Raw genomic sequence first — 15,137 nt, 5'->3', positions numbered from 1 at the left:
CCAAATCATAGGGTGCAATAGGTTTTACTTGGATAGTATATAAAGCTCATTTACAACCTTACTAATAATTGATAAGTGCTTATGAATTTCCATGATGTGGATGTTAAAAGCATTTCCTTGAAGCAGAAAGTTCAGGTCCCAAAGTTTTTGTATTTTGATGTTTCTTGCATTCTTTGATCTATTACAAAACAGAGCAAATGGTTTGAATTAATTTTTTTTAGGGAAAAATTTTTTTTTTTCCCGGCTTTCATATTAAAATAGTATGAAGTTGAATCCATTTTAGCCCATAGTAAAGTATTCATACAAGGGTATGAACTGAATTAACATTTCAGCATGAAATCAGAACATATGATTTTTTGCCAAAAATTATTGTTCTGCCAGTGAAACTAATTTAAACAACAGTTTTAAGTAGAAAGGTTTCCTCATAAAAGAATATATTGACTAGCTCTAAGTATTGACAGATAAATCAAGCTGGACAGATTGTTTGCTAGATTGAATGTGGGATCCATTGACCTTCAAATCTATCATGTTTTGCACATATATTCAATTGACTTATAGCAACACACTTTTCTTTATTCTCTGTCAAGCAAATACCTGACATACTGTATGCACTATTGTCAAACAAAATAATGGTTCTTTCCCTGGAGTATGGCATGCAGGTGGGAGGGGAGGACAGAAGTAAAGGTTATTTTAATTTAGTTCTCAGTTCTCTCAGACAAGTTGCTTAGCTCACCATAAATTCATCACCCCACAGCTCAGCTATTCCTACTATGTTGCCTTTAAAAAATTATTTATGGATGCAGTCATGGAGTAACTCAAATGTCTGGAACAACTTCATGACAGAGATTCAAAAGGAGTATTACACCTTCTCTACATTTTCTAGTAGTCCTTTCTTAAGCTGATGAAGCGATTAAAGTTAAATGCACCATGATCCCTGTTGCTGCGCTTCTATGTTCAGAGATATTACTTAAATTAATTGCCCATCTAAACCAGAGAGCTCTGTCACTGCAGCAAGAGCATATAAGGGAACAAGGACAGCTATTGAAGAAGGAAAAGGCAATCAGCATGATGAACAGGAAAAATTAATAGCTAAAACAGAACTGGTCTGCTACATCCCATTCAGCAACTCCCTAAACAAAGTACTATTGGATTACATTTTCTCAGTCAGGGTATTTGTCTGAAATTCTAGAGCCATCTAGACGGGATTAAATAGGATAACAGTGTTCCCCATGATAATAAATATTAAATCCAGTGACTGAATGAGAGACAGAGGGCGATCCTGTTTGTGTGTGTGTGTGTGAGCACAGGCGTGTGTTCCCCTGCATGTGATGGCCTCTGTAGGCTTGAGTGATTTGACTACATTTCTGACACAGCCTTTTATTCTGCATGCACACAGTCAAGTATATTAAATATTTATCATTGTGGAGCAGAACGATGCTGTGAGTTCTGAGTGCTAGTAACGATCGTGTCCAAGCAGCTCCCTAATAAAGTACAGATGTGGTTTCAAAATGGAACAGAAGTATAGGACACACGCATGCGCACATCCACACATGCATACACACAAAATAGGCTGTGGGTTATTTACGTTATGCCTGGTATTGATTATTACCAGATGGGAGGGGAAAGCAATAGCTGACAGATTAACCATATGGATCTGCTTTAATTTACCCTGAGTTATAGGTTTGCAATTCTCCCTCCTTCCTTTTTGGCTCAGAAACCTATGATTTGCTAAGGGGAAAAAAATGTAAACTTACTGTAATGAGCACAGTTCCATCATAAGCCTCCTAATGCTACACTCAGGGATTGAGCTATCTTTCTTTGCAGGAATTGCAGTTCCGGCACCACTTCCTAAAGACACAGCCAGTACCATGAGCAGGAGATTTTGTTACAGACCAATGAACAAAAAGTGTTTCAGTACTGATGAGCCTTGCAGACAATAGATCCTAACTGAAGAAGCTTTGTTTAAGATTCTGCTTTTCACAAAGCTGTTTCAGACAGCCTCATATAACATACCAACAGAAAATCCAAAGACAGCAGTTGTCAAGGAATCATTCTATTCTGAAAACTGGGAGCCCTCAGCAGTGCTTTGAGCTTCAAAGCCTTGGCTCTGGGGGCTTTCTAAATAGCTGCTCTTCCTACAAGAGTCAGATATAGCAGGAGCTACAAACTCTCTCAAAGCAACAAAGGAAAACACAGTCTCCCCACCCAGCTGTGACCTTCTGAGACTTGTGCATTATGCATTAGAAGGCTGGAGTGTAAATGGATACTTCAGAAAGGCTTAAAGAAAAAAAAAAAAAAAAAGTCTAATTGACAAAAAAAGCTTTTTGGTCTTTCTGCTAAAAGTGGATTTGAAACAATGTGTTTTCTGTACAGTTTAACCTTTAATTTCTATTGTTTTGATTTTCAGCCACCTCCATCCCACTTCCAAGGGCAGAGGGCAAACAACCCTCTGTTGCTCATAGGTTTTATTTATATATATGCACCATTATAGTTATCTAACCTTTCTGCTTTTCAAATCCATCACTTATGCCTACTGCCAAACAAGCTGCTGTAGGTTTTTCAGTGCTCTCTAAATCCATAAGAGCTCTAAAAGAAGTAGCATGGGCATCAAAGAAGCAACACATAGAGCTGAGACAGAACAAAAAGGGACGATGCAAACTAGGAAATCAGCACTAGAAAGAAATGTACACCATGTTTCAATGTGCTATTCATATCTTCTGAGGGTGACAGGCAGATTCCAGCCTCTCTGGCACTAAAAGGCATGAATCCTTCCTTTCAGTTCTTGAGTCAAGAAGAACAGTGATAGACAGAGTTAGTGACTGGTCAGAGTTTTGTCCCTTGGTTTTATGACTCTTTCTGTGCAGTCCTGGACAAATGGGGGGTTTCGTTCCATTTTCTTACCCCTAAAATGGGAATAAACACTAATTCATGCACAGCAACTACTAAGGGAATTAGTAAAGCATTTTCAAATTCATAGTTAAAAGCCATGCTCCATCTACTCTAGCTCTGCCTTGACATAATTCTAAAACCACAAAGAAGATGAGAAGGTTGCACTCAATCTGGTAAACTATTCTCAGTTGAAAATTTAATAGCCTGCTGGAACAAATGGCAAAAGCCCTGCTGATTTTAACACAGTTAGGATTTCACCCCACTAAACAGAATTCCTAATGGAAGTCATGCACTTCAAACATTTGCACACTACAGCCCTGTATTTTCAGTTTCAGAAAGGTATTTTGTAATTCATGCGTGACTGCTGCTCTACAAAAGAATATTAAGTAAAATGTCAGTTTCACAGTTCAGTGAAACCTGTACAAAATAGTGGTTGGCCTTAAAATCATGCCTGTAAACAAAATCGTGTTTTGTAAATAAAACTATATTTAAATTCAATGGCTGCTTGAGCAAGAAATTTGTTTTCTATTATCAATTTTGACAAAAGCTAACAGCTTAACACTCTGAAACACATATAATCAATGTCCAAAGAGACACTTCAGAAAACATTAAGGCCATTTGTAGTATTTCCCCTTCCTCAGACAAAAAGCACAAAAAGTTCCATTTACGATTATGCTGTTGGCTCACATACTAAGTCTGTGACAAAACCAGGATGGGAATATACAGTGCTCCAATCCCAGCCCTATGCATTAGCAGGTAAACCATACCATTTCCTTGTGTGCCCGTGCTGCTGTGGTGGTAGGTAAGACTAGAAGCCAATTTAGGGAAAACTACTGTTTTACTGTAAAAGAAGGAAGGTTACAAATCCCTCCTTGAAGATGAATAATGAAGAGTAATATGTGAATAATGTCTCTGAGATTACTTGTGTGCCCAGTGCTAACTTTTATACCTGTGTGGAGAAACAGGATGACATCCTGGTGATACAACTTTCGTCATTTACTCAGAGTGACACTACTGTTCATTACTGGAGGGCACTGGCCCTTATTTCTAAATGGTACTCCTGGAGCAATGCTGACAGAAGCTTGGAAAGAGGCAGAACTGTACTGCAGCCCTTTAGTTTCAGCCTAAGGATAACGCATTCATACATTACCCTTGGACATTCAGGATGGAAGGAGAGGTTATTTAGTGTTGTGATGCAGAGGAGGAAAAACAGACTCACGTTGGTATATAAAATACATGCAAAAGGGCACACTGGCAACCACGCTTAAAATCTTTACATTTCAGCCATAAAGTACAGGCACATGTCAAATTACTTTCCCTAACAGAAGACAGAAAATCTGCTTTCTTTGGAAGGCAACTTGGAGAGCAAACTCAGTACAGAGCATGTCAAGGTAGATTTCTTTCAGCTCTATGGATTTGCAAATCCAAGCATTCACCCTGAAAAGTCAAATTCAGAAATGCTAGGTTTCACACTACTTTCACCAAACCAGAAAATGCAAGCAACTCTTGATAGACAGCTTTGTTCCTAAGTTTCCCCTTTGCATTTTAACTCAAAGTTTCAGGCATACCTAGCTAATATTAGGTAAATAATCAGAATATCTGAGTGGGATTTAAATGGAGATGTAGACTCAATTCCTTCCATATACAGTACAGGCAGAGGCCATGCAATTTGCCTACTTGAGAGGCTATATGCAATGTACTACACAAATGTTCAGATTGCAGCTGTGTTGATAGATTCCCCGAGTATGGCTTGAATGTATTCAGTAGTTCTGCTGGGTTTCTTGACTTAGCTCCTTCTTTATCAGGAAAAAGTAATACCACTTCTAGCATCAAGCAAACATGCCACTTACATGACCATATGCCAGTATATTATGCAAACTTGTGGATGCCTCCATACATAAAACTATGTAAGACATTTTAGCTGGATTAGTTATACTGGTTAAATCCAAAGGTGTGCATCTGATTTGTAAAAATTGTTCTTATACTGCTTAATGTCCTGGCTTGATGTTCTGACACACCTCTGACAATAGATTAAAATTAGATGACACAGGTGTCCCTCTGTACCTTCCTGACAGAAGGTGCTAGGCACTGAAATAGACCTAAATCAAAGTTGTGGACAATAACCCCTTCAATCGTCTAGTTTTAATCCATTGCCACAAATCTGCTGGATACCATAGAAGCAGTTATATTGTCCAAAAGTGCTTTTGTCAGTATAGCTCATTTCACACATTGAACCACTGTAAACTATGCTAGCCCTAGCACTTTTTTGCTAGTATAACTGTGATTCCATTAGTAGGGTTTTATTGGGAAAGTTATCCAGTAAAGCTATCTGTAAAGCCAGGTCTTTCATTAGGAATGAAACTGCTAACAAGTCTGACATTTAAATTACCATTACTAGCTGTCATGGTTTAACCCCAGCTGGCAACTAAGTGCCACACAGTCGCTTGCTCACTCTCTCTTGGTGGGATGGGAGAGAGAATTGAAAAAGTGAGAAAACTCATGGGTTGAGATAAAGACAGTTTAATAAGTAAAGCAAAAAGTTGCACACACAAGCAAAGCAAAACAAGGAATTCATTCACCACTCCCCATGGGCAAGCAGGTGTTCAGCCACCTCCAGGAAAGCAGGGCTCCAACATGCGTAACGGTGGCTTGGGAAGACAAACACCATCACTCCGAATGTCCCACCTTTCCTTCTTCTTTCACCAGCCTTATATGCTGATCACCACATCATATGTTATGGGATCTCCCTTTGGTCAGTTGGGGTCAGCTGTCCCAGCTGTGTCCCCTCCCAACTTCTTGTGCACCCCCAGCCTACTCGCTGGTGGAATGGTGTGAGAAGCAGTAAAGGCCGTGACTGAGCACTGCTCAGCAATAGCAAAAAACATCCCTGTATTAACAACATTGATTTCAACACAAATCAAAAACATAGCCCCATACAAGCTACTATGAAGAGAATTAACTCTCTCCCAGCCAAAACTAGCACACTAGCCAGAAGAGTTATCTTGCTGAAATGAATGGACCATTCAGACCTCTCAGAACTACTGCTTCAAGCTCTTTGCTCTCTGCCCATGATTCAAGTTTCTGAGGTTTTCTTCACACGTAGAACCCATAAAAACATCATTATTTTTCAAAATTCAGAAGACCAAGCTATTGCTACAAAAGGGTGCCTGATATGATCTGCTACCACTTTCAGACCTACTCTAGGCACTTACTGCAATAGCCTGGAAAATTCCCTATGCTACCTGGAAAGTTCCCAAGCTCCTGCTCAGCATAAGAAAATATACTAAGAGAAAGAACAATCTCATGGTTAATGTTCAGGTTCTCCTATATGACTTTGGGCAAATTTTTTTTTTTTTTTTTTTTTTTGCTGCAGGTTTCCCACTGGTGAAAGGGGATAGTCCTCTTCCTCTTACCAGCATGCTGTGTTGGGCCTTGCAGCTCACTGCATGAGTAGGAAGAGTCAAAAGCAGATCCGGTCTTTCAAGTGCTTTGAGAATAAAATAACAAAATAATGTTGATCAAGAGACTGCTAAGAAAAGGAGGGTAAAATACATCAATTGTGCTCTTTCTGGATGTTGCTGTACTGGTTTCAAGCTTTTTGGTTGAAAGCTGCAGAAGTTCTGCCACGGCAGTCATAGGGACTCTTAACTGAGGCTATGACTACATGATCAAAGAGGTCATATGCAGGTATACACTTGAACCAGAAAAAAGGTACCGTGGCAGCTCCTGAGAAAGCAGCAGACCGTGTATTTGAAAGCCTATGAAAGAAGCAAGCTGTATGCTGAAAGACAGACATTTGATCATGCAAGAAATATAGCCTTGACTCATCCAAGGGTGCTTTGGGACAGCTCCAAGCTGTACTCAAGCCACGTGATGGCTTTGTTGTTTATCAAAAATCAGGACAGCTCTATTTGCCTTGGGTTAACTTGTTCACATATCCCTTGCCTACATATGATCTCATGTAGCTGTTTATTAGGATGCCCATTATGTAGGAAAAAAAAAAGCAAAAAAATTACATACAGTAAAAAGCCACCGGTCCGGGGTTTTTTTAAAACCAAAGGCTTCCTGCATAATCAAAACCCTGGCTTCTTCAGACTTAACTTATTAATGTGATAGACTGTGGATTACAGTAGAGAGGTATTTCCAGATTTGAAAGGACCTTTGAAAATCAGAGGTTAGTAAATAAATGTAGGTAGCGGGGGGGGGGGGGGGGGGGCAGCTCTTGATTTCCCACATGAAATGAAAAAAAAAAGACACAGGAAGGAAGAGGCCTGACCTTCCTCTTCTGTGGACACTAACCCAGCACAGAATTATCATCCCATCTCACTTGCTTCATGCAAACAAAGAGTAATGCCTGTGAATGGAGGTGCCCTGGCCCAAATTCTTCTCTGCTTGCTTTCATCAGCTGCAGTGTGCTTACCCAAGGTCTGAATAATGCTGCGTGATTTCATGGCTATTCACACTCTGGGGCATCACGGCCTAGTAAGTAACAGCATTCACAGAAGCTGGGAAGAGATTCTTGTTAAATAAATAGGACCAGAATTAGAAGGCAAGGATTTTAAATAAAGCTAGATATTTCTAATGTATATTTCTGACAAATCATTCACTTGTATTAAATGTTTTAAGATATACAAAAATGTACGTATATTTAAGACAGCTGGATCCCCGTGTCATCAAGTGTTTCTGAGGCTGCATTTTTACAGTTTGAAAGCTACTATGCTAACTTGGTGCCATATATTTGAAAAATGTTTGCTAATATAAAACAAATAAAACAAGAAAAAACACTATTTTCATTGCTGCCTTTTGTTTTACAGGACAATGCAAGGATTCTTGAAGGTTACAGAAGAAGGTGGCAGGAACATTTTCTAGGGATATTCACATAAACCTATTTTTGAGAGTTATAACAGCTGGAGACAGTAAAAACATCTACAAGAATGCCAGGCATAAGGCAGAGCAGAAATGCATAGGGCAGGTAGAAATGCAGAAAGCAGGTCAGGCTTGCTACAAGGTCTCAAGAAAAAATGAACACTGTTAAGCTTTACATTTTGGGTTCAATGTAGCTGCCACAGATTAACTATTTGCTGGGTTTCACCCACAGGTGGCCAGACAACATTTGGCAGTTTCACTTGAGATGGCTATAGTCAAATTTAGAGTCAAACATAGTGACATTCTCAGACTTGATTCAAGAGCTTACTACTCAGGCCCTGTTCAGATAGCAAAGAATTATGCTAAAACACTGCAAGCTCACAGGTATCAAATCAAAGAAAATAAAAACTCCTGTGCTTTTTTTCCCCTCTTTTTCTTTTTTTTTTTTGTCTTTCAAACCTACTCTGCTGTTTTTGTACAATGCACAGATCAGACTGACCTAAAAATTTTACAGGGATGGCTCTTGACGTAAAACCAAGATATTTGTGCTTATCTCCCTGGGCAGTTCTGCATTCCCTCCTGTCTACTGCATTCCAGTGACTCTCTGCTTTCAGAACTCTCTATACAGCATGTCTGGCTCTTACAGAGTTGGTCAGCGGTAGGTATTTTGGTCACAGAGGTTTTCAAACACATGGGAGAAAAATATCGTGATACATTTGGCTATTTGTATCCCAGGGCTAACCCAAAAGATACACCCATTTGGGTAACTCTGATTATCGGGCCACCTTTAATCTCTTTTTGTCTTCTTTCTCCAGCTATGCTTTCTTCTCACTGAACCGAGACACTAACTACGCCCCTAGGTGAGTGGGTGGGGGGAGGTATGGAAAAAGTGTTAGCTCAGCTTGCTAATAACCTGAGCTGCCCAATTTGATGACAGATTTTGGCAGGTTCTTAATATTACGATAGTAGTAACCTGCCCATGTTACATCAAAATTGTTTCCATCTAAGCATCATAGCATACATTAAACTAACCTGGTTTCTAAACTAATATTAATTTTTCATGTAGCACTTGGAATAAAAGAGAAAACAAGCAAAACTGTCCTTTCACTTTCTACCAAGCCAATGATACAGTTTACTAAGCTATGCTGAGGGCATAAATCATATTTCACTTTTGTCTACTTCCTTTTCATAGATTTGTGGAAAGCTGGGGGTTGAATGTTCATAAGGATTTCTTTGCTTATCAGATAACAAAGTCTTCCATAAATAATCTCCAGTGAATTTCTTTGGATGGGAAAAAATGACACTAATAGCAGTGCAAATACAAGAGAAACAGATTGTTTCAATTCTCATTGAAAATAAGAGGCAGGATTAATGCAATGATAACATTGAAAACAATTGTGAGTGGATAAAAATCTGTTTACCTACATGAACAGTATTTAAGTCTACAAGAAATGTATTGTGCAGTATTTGTAAGGTCCATTTTGGTCTTCAAAGTGCTTTATAAACGTTAGAATTCAGATCCTGAAGCAGTCTGAGATCCTTCAACTCCTATTCCAAATGATTCAAATTAGGAAGCCTCTTTAGAAGCAGACTATAAAGACTTCTAAGATAACTTGCTCATGGATAAAGAGGAATTGAACATAAAAGCTAGCACTGGATGTCCAGACCTCTAACCTCCCACCTGCTCAGGTTTAGATCAGACCAAATCACCTTCTCCGCTTGTTTGGCTGTGTTTTCAGTGATAATGATTCTTATGATCATAGAATCATAGAATGGTTTGGGTTGGAAGGGACCCCAAAGATCATCTAGTCCAACATGGCAGGGACACCTTCCACTAGATCAGGTTGCTCAAAGCCTCATCCAACCTGGCCTTGAACACTTCCAGGGAGGAGTCATCCACAACTTCTCTGCGCAACTTGTTCCAGGGTCTCACCACACTCACAGGAAAGAATTTCTTCCTTATATCTAACCTAAATCTATCCTCTTTCAGTTCAAAACCATTAAACTTTGTTCTGTCACCACACTCCCTGATAAAGAGTCCCTCCACATCTTTTCTGTAGGCCCTCTTTAATTCCTGAAGGCTGCTATAAGGTCTCCCTGGAGCCTTCTCTTCTCTAGGCTGAACAACCCAAACTCTCTCAGCCTGTCCTCATAAGAGAGGTGCTCTAGCACCTGATCATCTTCATGGCCCTCCTCTGAACCCACTCGAGCAGGTCCATGTCTTTCTTATGCTGGGGGCCCCAGAACTGAGCACAGTACTCCAGGTGGGGTCTTACGAGAGCGGAGTAGAGGGGAAGAATAAACCTCCTTCAGCCTGCTGGCCACAATTCTCTTGAGGCAGCCCAGAATGCAGTTGGCTTTCTGGGATGTGAGGGTCCATTGCTGGCTCATGTTCAGTATTTCATCCACCAGTACCCCCAAGTACTCCACAGACCTGCTCTCAATCCACTCTTCACCCAGCCTTTATTTGTGCTTGGAATTTCTTCGACCCATGTGCAGGACCTTGCACTTGGTCTTGTTGAACTTCATGAGGTTCCACAGGCCCACCTCTCAAGCCTGTCAGGGTCCCTCTGGATGGCATCCCTTCACCCAGCATGTTGACCACACCACATGATAGGGCTACTGTTGTGAGTTTCCATCACTCAGTCCGGTCGTTAAGAAACCCTGTCTTCAGCATGCGGAAGCAACGGCCTTTACCATGACTAGTGCCATTATAATTCATTATGAAGTGCTTTAACAGTACCTAGATACCCGCAGAATCATAGAATAGTTTGGGTTGGAAGGATCTTTAAAGGTCATCTAGTCCAACCCCCCCTGCACTGAGCGGGGACACCTTCAACTAGATCAGGTTGCTGAGACCCTGTCCAACCTGACCTTGAATGTTTTCAGCGATGAGACCTCTCTGGTCAACCTGTTCCAGTGTTTCACAACCTTCATTGTAAAAAATGTCTTCCTCATAGCTAGTCTATCTTCAGCATAACCCACATTGGTGCCCCATGTACTAAGGATTAGCCAAAGACAATTATTCAGTATTGCAGTTTGTTCCTCATGAACAGATCTGCAGGGAACAGGCAAATTCACAAAGAATAAGTTACTCCTCTAGATTCAGCCATTTCACTGAGACCTTGTAATTTGCCCACATTTTAAAGAAACCCAGGAATAAACCAGCATGGGTGGCTGAACCATCTGCTGTTGAGCCTAGAGGCAGTTTTGAGGAACTGAGACTGTGAGTTCTCATTCAGAAAATGTTTACACCCCAGTCCCGGCTGTCCAGAAAAACATTTCAGAGACAGCTTCAAAGCACTTTGATCAAAGGCTGCAAGCAGGGAAGTAGTCACACCATAAATCTCAAATGGTACTAAGAAGCTCAAATGTTTACTTAGATTCTCAGGTGGAATTCATAACCTGTGTTGAGCATCATGAATACACTGAGAGCACTACTTGAGTTATCTAGCATTAAAGTAATCTTGGAAAAGCCTTTATTAACCACAATGACTACAATATTGGCACATCCTTAGGTTGTAAGATTTTTCAGGAAAGAAAATACACTTTTGACTGAGTAACTCAGTATCTGTGCTGGCAAGGGCAATGGCACTCCAATTTCCAGCTGGGATTTTACTCACAAATACAAAGTTGGAAGTAGGAATTACTAAAAATCGGATGTCAAATACTGTGTGAAACAGATGATTTTTCAGTATGCCCGGTAAAAGATAGAGCTACTTAGTTTCAACCAAGTTTTACTTTCAGTCATTTCAGCATTAAAGCAAGCAGTTCTCAAGAAATGTAAAAGCATACATTTCAAACAAACCTTCACAAAATAAAACTGTAAGGTCTCACAGAAATCTCTATATCTGCTGTATTTAGTTTGCCATTTTTGTTCCTATTGCTTCTTCCCTTTTTTTTTTTTTTAACTTGTGCTCTTGAAGTAACTTTCCATTCCCACACATTCTCTGCCCATCATTCACCACCTACCTTCCTGTAATAATAATAAAGAGGGGATTTATTTCTAATTTGCTGAATTCACTGTATTCATTTATTTCCAGTACAGAGTATAAAAAAATATATATATAAAGAAAGCTGATATTTACTCTTTTTTTATTAAAAGAATGTATTTTTATTTTGTTTTTTCTTCCACAAGTCACATATAACTTCGTTGTCACAGATTCTGGGATTGTGACAGCACTTTTAAAAAGCACCATCTAAATAAGTTAAAATCATGCCATAGAGCAAACTGAAATGAGGCAATAAATCACATCTTCCATAGGTATAAATCTGCAAAATTCCTTTCAGGTCAATTGTTTTACACTGATCTGCTGAGAGAGTGGTGGTTGGGGAGGGTTGAATCCCCTTTTGCATCATTCTTCCCCTCTCCTGCTACACCCCTATCCTCTTACCACCTCTTTTTGACTTAAAGTAAGACTTAAAGTCAGAAATATTTTCAGGAAGTTTTCATAATGGTGATGACACTTCAAAAGGGTTAGAGGGGGCAGAGAGAGAAAGATTAACTGAGTAACTATATTTGTATGCATTAGCTCAAACAGCAATTAACTGCTGTAACAGGAGACCTAACAGATTGGTGCCTAGCAAGAGTATATATGACTAATGCTGTGTGACTGTATCAAGAAGAGCAGTTTGCCCACTAGAGAAGCTAACACATTACTATATGGGAAGTAATTCACTTTGAACTCACATTTTTAAGCTTGCAGTTGCTCTCAATTTTTATTTTCTAGTTTTCTGCTCCCTTTTTTCCATAATTATTTTTGACAACTCCATCCCTCTTACTCAGCCCAGTGCAAAGCAATGCAGTGGAAAAAGCATTGCACTTATATCACAAAAATGAGTAGTTGTATATTTTCTTGTCAGTCTGACCTTTCTTCCCTTCCTCCTCCCCAGAAAGCCCCAGACCTGAGACATAAGAGAGGACAAAAGCATAATATCCACTATTCTAGAAAAGAACAACAGAACTCCTATCCACTCCAGTGACAGCCTTGTCTGGCTTGATAGTAAAGCATTTCTCACCTCCTACCCACCCCCACCCCGTTTTTTCCCAGTATAAAATGACCATCCCAGATGGATCCATCTGACACTTCCTCATTAGCAGTTATTTCAGACTATAAGATTGGCTAAAAGCAGTATTACTTTGCAAGAGGTGCAACATAGGCCACATCCATGTCTAGTTTACAACAGTACTCATTTTGATGTGATTGCTTCTAGCTGCAGTGGTATCTGATGTTGTGGTAACACTGAGAAATCACTAGAGGCCTTGAGAGTTTGTCTTTGTAGATTTCCTGAAGGCTGGACCTCTGGTCCTTGGGGAGGAGGGAGATGGATGGTGAGTGAACCCCTGCAGGGCTTCAGGTTACACAGCTCAGAGGCAACCCAAATACAGCAGCTGTAAGTTAAACATCTTTCGCTCTCCTTCTCAGAGGACCCCACTACCTGTGTATGAAGACACACATTTTATATCAGCTTTACATTACCTTCCTGGAAGACAGCCTTGGAAGACAGATCCATGGCTTCCTACCTAGCTGACGTTGGAGGACTAAAAAACCCTCTTCCTCTGCATTCCTTTCAGTAATACTATCAAATAGTTTTAAGTCTCCAGTTCCAGCAGATGAAAGACACTTGACGCAAAGCTTTAGCTACTGATTATTAGGTTTCCCTCTCACACAGCTGATAGGTTTCTCACATACTTAATTGCATTTTTTAAAAAAGTAGTACAGGAAAACTGCTGCAGAAACCTGACACATATTAAGGGAGTGCAGGAATTGATAAACAGTACAAAGAATAAAGATCAATTGCTTTGAGAACAACTGATGAGATCATTCACTTATGAAATAGCAGGCTTGACAGCAAGGATCAGGTGTCCCTGAACTAGCTCCTGAAGTGTAACTGTACCACGTAATTAATATCAGCCCTTAGAGAGGCTAACATTTCTGTTCAAGTCGCATTTCCTTCTACTATCAGTGAGTTTTTCTGCAGGCTCGAGGCACAGCAGAGCAGAACAACAGGGAGTGCAGTGCTGTTACTATACAGGCTGCATTGTCTGCAGGAGCACATTGCTAGCTAGTAGTGGAAAAGGCAACAAAGAGACTGCTGGAGGGTCACTTGGAAATTAAAAAAAAAAATAAAAATAAAAATGCCAGAGCTGTAGCACTGGATATGCTAGCTATTACAACTTGGCTCAGGAAACAGAGAACTTTCCAGGGCCATTTCCAGCCTTTGCAGGAGACCGTGCTCTCTGGAAAACAGAACAGACTGGGCTGAGTGGGCTTGCTGTGCCCTGTCACATTATTCATGGCAATCTTGCCTGTTTTATCCTCCAGTTTTCTGAAGAAGAAGTGTCCCAAATAGCTCTTCCAAAATATAGAAAATGCTAACCAAAACCAGCAAAAGTAATTAAAACCTAAGGCCAGCTTAAAAAACATGTTGGAAGTCATACAGCTGCAGTCTTCAAAGGCTTGCTTTTTTTTGGAGAGGGGTGGAGAAGAGAGCTTTGATTTAAACACCACCACCACAATGGATCATTTGATCTTTTGGTTCCTCCTGCTTTATTTTAATTAATGTTTCTAAGTACTGATTTAAAGTCAATCCAGTTTTATTAAAGGTTCATTGCAGGATTAAGAGAGATTTGAAACCAAGCCCAATACAGTCAGCAGAGACAAGTTCAAAATGGCCACTCAGCAAATAAAAAGCATATCATGCTGGCAGTGTTTTGAATGACCAGCCAATAAAATCAGGCAGCATTTCTAAACACTGTTATTTTTTTTTCCCCTGGCAATGAAAATCCTTTAAACTGCTAGTTAATAGGCCTTTGTGCCACTTGTGAAACATTTCATTTTTTTAAAAGAGCATTTATTCATTTAAGGTTAGTGTTAAATGGTATCTTACATATGCATACATCAAGTATGCAGTCATTACCCAAGCTAAAGGCAACATATATTAGCAACCTCAACCCATTGTTTTCAGTCTTTTGCCAGATTTGCAAGTTCAGAAACAGCAAGATTTCCTAGTTGAAGTGGGTGCCAAGGCTCTAACATAATATAGACTGTACATTCCTCTGTACAAGCAGCACATACAGGACACAGGAGCAAGGCTTGTGAGGAGAATGAGCTTATTTTAAATATTGCAGAAGCAGTAGCTTTTCTAACTCTTCCAGATTATTTGCATCCAGATGACAGCCTGCCTTGGTGGTATTAGGACTGTGTCTAGGAACTTATTAGCATTTAATATGGATTAGGCACCAACCCATTTATTTCACACTCCATTAGAAAAGCAGAAAATCTGAGATCCTTTATGAAAAAGCCCTGTGTTTTGCTTCCTGATTCCCACCTCAGATGAGACAGCATGTCACAAGTATCAAAAATGTCCTCTCATCCCTT

Source organism: Strix aluco, chromosome 1 (assembly GCF_031877795.1).
Source record: "Strix aluco isolate bStrAlu1 chromosome 1, bStrAlu1.hap1, whole genome shotgun sequence".
Taxonomy (NCBI): domain Eukaryota; kingdom Metazoa; phylum Chordata; class Aves; order Strigiformes; family Strigidae; genus Strix; species Strix aluco.
This window is presented reverse-complemented; position numbering follows the sequence as displayed.